This window comes from Phaenicophaeus curvirostris, unplaced genomic scaffold, assembly GCF_032191515.1.
Source record: "Phaenicophaeus curvirostris isolate KB17595 unplaced genomic scaffold, BPBGC_Pcur_1.0 scaffold_67, whole genome shotgun sequence".
Lineage (NCBI taxonomy): Eukaryota > Metazoa > Chordata > Aves > Cuculiformes > Cuculidae > Phaenicophaeus > Phaenicophaeus curvirostris.
This window is the reverse complement of record NW_027206689.1, coordinates 919,049-923,853: the sequence shown is the minus strand read 5'-3', so window position 1 is coordinate 923,853 and position 4,805 is coordinate 919,049.

Genomic DNA, 4,805 nt, shown 5'->3' with positions numbered 1-4,805 from the left:
CCCTCTTTGCCCTTGTCCGCCCTCTTTGCCCTTGTCCGCCCTCTTTGCCCTTGTCCGCACCTCTTTGCCTTTGTCCCTTATTCTCCGCAGTTGTCCGCCCCTCTTGGCCCTTCTCCAACCCTGTTTGCCTTTGTCGGACTCTCTTTGCCTTTCTCCGCACCTCTTTGCCTTTGTCCCTTATTCGCCGCAATCATCCGCCCTTCTTTACCCTTGCCCCGTATTCTCCGCACTTCTCCACCCCTCTTTGCCCTTGTACGACCGTCTTTGTCCTTGTCCGACCGTCTTTGTCCTTGTCCGCCCTTCTTTACCCTTGTCCGACCCTCTATGCCCTTGTCCCCCCCTCTTTGCTCTTGTCCCGTATTTTCCGCTCTTGTCTGCTCCTCCTTTCCCTTGTCCCGTATTTTCCGCACTTTTCTGCCCCTCTTTGCCATTGTCCGGCCGTCTTTGCACTTGTCCGCACTTCTTTCCCCTTCTCCGCCCGTTTTAGCCCTTTTCCGCCTCTCTTTGCCCTTGTCCGCTCCTCTTTGCCCTTGTCCCGTATTCTCCAAACTCGTCCACTCCTCTTTCTGCTTTTCCCGTATTCTCCGCCCTTCTCAGCCCCTCTTTGCACTTGTCCGCCCCTCTTTGCCCTTCTCCCGTATTCTCTGCACTTATCTGCCCCTCTTTGCATTTGTCCGCCCCTCTTTGCCCTTTTCCGCCCCTCTTTGCCCTTGTCCGCCTCTCTTTGCCCTTGTCCGGCCCTTTTTGCACTTGTCCGCCCCTCTTTGCCCTTGTCCGCCCCTCTTTGCCCTTGTCCGCCCCTCTTTGCCCTTGTCCGCCCCTCTTTGCCCTTGTCCGCCCCTCTTTGCCCTTCTCCGCCCCCTTTGACCTTGTCGCCCCTCTTTGCCCTTTTCCGCCCCTCTTTGCCCTTGTCCCGTATTCTCCGGAATTCTCCGACCCTCTTTGCCCTTTTCCGCTGCTCTTGGCCCTTGTCGCGTATTCTCCGCAATTCTCTGCCCCTCTTTGCCCTTGTCCACCCCTCTTTGCTCTTCTCCACCCTTCTTTGCCCTTGTCCACCCCTCCTTGCCCTTCTCCGCCCCTCTTTGCCCTTGTCCCGTATTCTCCGCACTTCTCCGCCCCTTCTTTGCTCTTTTCCGGCCCTCTTTGCCCTTGTCCGCCAATTTTTGCATTTTCCGCACGTCTATGCCCTTGCCCGCACGTCTATGCCCTTGTCCGTTCCTCTCCGCACTTCTCCGCCTTTTCTTTACCCTTGTCCACCCCTCTTTACCCTTGTCCGCACCTCTTTACCCTTGTCCGCCCCTCTTTACCCTTGTCCGCCCCTCTTTACCCTTGTCCGCCCCTCTTTGCCCTTGTCCGCCCCTCTTTGCCCTTGTCCGCCCCTCTTTGCCCTTGTCCGCCCCTCTTTGCCCTTGTCCGCCCCTCTTTGCCCTTGTCCGCCCCTCTTTGCCCTTGTCTCCTATTCTCCGAAATTCTCCGCCCCTCTTTGCCCTTGTCCGTCCCTCTTTGCACTTTTCCCCCTTCTTTGCCCTTGTCTGTCCCTCTTTGCACTTGTCCGACCCTCTTTGCCCTTGTCCGCCCCTCTTTGAACTTTTCAGCCCCTCTTTCCTCTTGTCCGCCCCTTTTTACACTTGTCCGACCCTCTTTGCCCTTGTCCGACCCTCTTTTCCCTCGTCCCGTATTCTACGCACTTGTCTGCCCCTCTTTGCACTTGTCCGCGACTATTTTCCTTTGTCCGCCCCTCTTTGCCCTTGTCCGCCCCTCTTTGCACTTCTCCCCTAGTCTCCGCACTTGTCCACCCCTCTTTGCCCTTGTTCGCCCCTCTTTGCCCTAATCCCGTAATCTCCGCAACTGTCCGACCCGCTTTGCCCTTGACCGCCCCTCTTTGCCCTTGTCCACCCCTCAATGCCCTTGTCCACCCCTCTTTGCACTTGTCCCGTATTCTCCGCCCTTCTCAGCCCCTCTTTGCACTTGTCCGCCACTCTTTGCCCTTCTCCCTTATTCTCTGCTCTTCTCCGCTGCTCTTTGCCCTTCTCCGCTGCTCTTTGCCCTTCTCCGCTGCTCTTTGCCCTTCTCCGCTGCTCTTTGCCCTTCTCCGCTGCTCTTTGCCCTTCTCCGACGCTCTTTGCCCTTTTTCGCCCCTCTTTGCCCTTCTCGCCCCTCTTTGCCCTTCTCGCCCCTCTTTGCCCTTCTCGCCCCTCTTTGCCCTTCTCGCCCCTCTTTGCCCTTCTCGCCCCTCTTTGCCCTTGTCCGCCCCTCTTTGCCCTTCTCGCCCCTCTTTGCCCTTCTCGCCCCTCTTTGCCCTTCTCGCCCCTCTTTGCCCTTCTCGCCCCTCTTTGCCCTTCTCGCCCCTCTTTGCCCTTGTCCGCCCCTCTTTGCCCTTGTCCGCCCCTCTTTGCCCTTGTCCGCCCCTCTTTGCCCTTGTCCGCCCCTCTTTGCCCTTGTCCGCCCCTCTTTGCCCTTGTCCGCCCCTCTTTGCCCTTGTCCGCCCCTCTTTGCCCTTGTCCCGTGTTCTCCACACTTGTCTGCCCCTCTTTGCCCTTATCCCGTGTTCTCCACACTTGTCCGCCCCTCTTTGCCCTTGTCCGCCCCTCTTTGCCCTTGTCCGCCCCTCTTTGCCCTTGTCCGCCCCTCTTTGCCCTTGTCCGCCCCTCTTTCCCTTGTCCCGTATTCTCTGCCCTTGTCCCCCCCTCTTTGCCCTTGTCCCGTATTCTCTGCCTTTGTCTGCCCTTCTTTGCACTTGTCCCGTATTCTCCGCACTTCTCCGACTCTCTTTGCTCTTATCCGCCCCTCTTAGCCCTTGTCCGCACCTCTATGCCCTTGTCCGCCCCTCTTTGCCCTTGTCCGCCCCTCTTTGCCCTTGTCCGCCCCTCTTTGCCCTTGTCCGCCCCTCTTTGCAATTGTCTGCGTCTCTTTGCCCTTGTCTGCCCCTCTTTGCACATGTCCGCCCCTCTTTGAATTTTTCCGCCCTTCTTTGCCCTTATCCACCACCCTTTGCCCTTGTCCGCTCCTCTTTGCCCTTGTCCGCCCCTCTTTGCCCTTGTCCGCCCCTCTTTGCCCTTGTCCGCCCCTCTTTGCCCTTGTCCGCCCCTCTTTGCCCTTGTCCGCCCCTCTTTGCCCTTGTCCGCCCCTCTTTGCCCTTGTCCGCCCCTCATTGCCCTTGTCCGCCCCTCTTTGCCCTTGTCCGCCCCTCTTTGCCCTTGTCCGCCCCTCTTTGCCCTTGTCCGCCCCTCTTTGCCCTAGTCCCGTATTTTCGCACTTGTCCACCCCTCTTTGCCCTTGTTTGCCCCTCTATGCCCTTGTCCGCCCCTCTTTGCCCTTGTCCTGTATTCTCCGCTCTTGTCCGCCCCTCTTTGCCCTTGTCCCTTATTCTCCGCCCTTGTCCGCCCCTCTTTGCCCTTGTCCGCCCCTCTTTGCACTTGTCTGCCCCTCTTTGCCCTTGACCCATGTTCTCCTCCCTTGTCCGACATTCTTTGCACTTGTCCCGTGTTCTCTTCAATTGTCTGCCCCTTTTTGCCCTTGTCCCGTACTCTCCGATCTTGTCCCCCCCTCTTTGCCCTCTGCCGCCCCACTTTGCCCTTGTCCGCCCCTCTATGCTCTTGTCCGCCCCTCTTTGCCCTTTTCCGCCCTTCTTTACCTTTATCCGCCCCTCTTTTCTCTTGTCCGCCCCTCTTTTCTCTTGTCCGCCCCTCTTTTCTCTTGTCCGCCCCTCTTTGCCCTTGTCCGATCCTCTTTGCCCTTGTCCGCACCTCTTTCCCCATGTCCGGTATTCTCTGCACTTCTCTGCCCCTCTTTGCCCTTGTCCGCCCCTCTTTGCCCTTGTCCGCCCCTCTTTGCCCTTGTCCGCCCCTCTTTGCCCTTGTCCGCCCCTCTTTGCCCTTGTCCGCCCGTCTTTGCCCTTGTCCGCCCGTCTTTGCCTTTGTCCACTACTCTTTGCCCTTCTCCCGTGTTCTCCGCACTTGTCTGACCCTCTTTGCCCTTGTCCCGTGTTTTCCGCACTTTTGCAAGCCTCTTTGCCCTTGTATGCCCTTCTTTGCCCCTGTCCGACCCTCTTTGCAATTGTCATCCCCTCTTTGCCCTTGTCCCGTATTCTCCGCACTTGTCCGCCCCTCTTTGCCCCTGTCTCGTATTCTCCGCCCTTGTCCGCCCCTCTTTGCCCTTGTCCGCCCCTCTTTGCCCTTGTCCGCCCCTCTTTGCCCTTGTCCGCCCCTCTTTGCCCTTGTCCGCCCCTCTTTGCCCTTGTCCGCCCCTCTTTGCCCTTGTCCGCCCCTCTTTGCCCTTGTCCGCCCCTCTTTGCCCTTGTCTGCCCCTCTTTGCCCTTGTCCGCCCCTGTTTGCATTTTTTCGCCCCCCTTTGCACTTGTCCCGTGTTCTCCGCACTTGTCTGCCCCTCTTTGCCCTTGTCCACCCTTCTTTGCCCTTGTCCGCCCCTCTTTGCCCTGGTCTGACACTCTTTGCACTTTTCTGCCCCTCTTTGCAATTCTCCGCCCCTCTTTGCACTTCTCCGACCCTCTTTGCCCTTGTCCGCCACTTATTGCCCTTGTCCGACACTCTTCGCCCTTCTCCGACCCTCTTTGCCTTTGTCCCTTATTTTCCGCACTTCTCCGCCCCTCTTTTCTCTTCTCCGCCCCTCTATGACCTTGTCCGCCTCTCTTTGCCGTTGTCCTCTCCTCTTTTCCCTTGTCCGCCCCTCTTTGCACTTTTCCGACCCTCTTTGCACTTGTCCGCAACTCTTTGCCCCTGTCCTGTATTCTCTGCCCTTCTCCGCCCCTCTTTTCCCTTGTCCAACCCTCTTTGCAATTGTCCGTC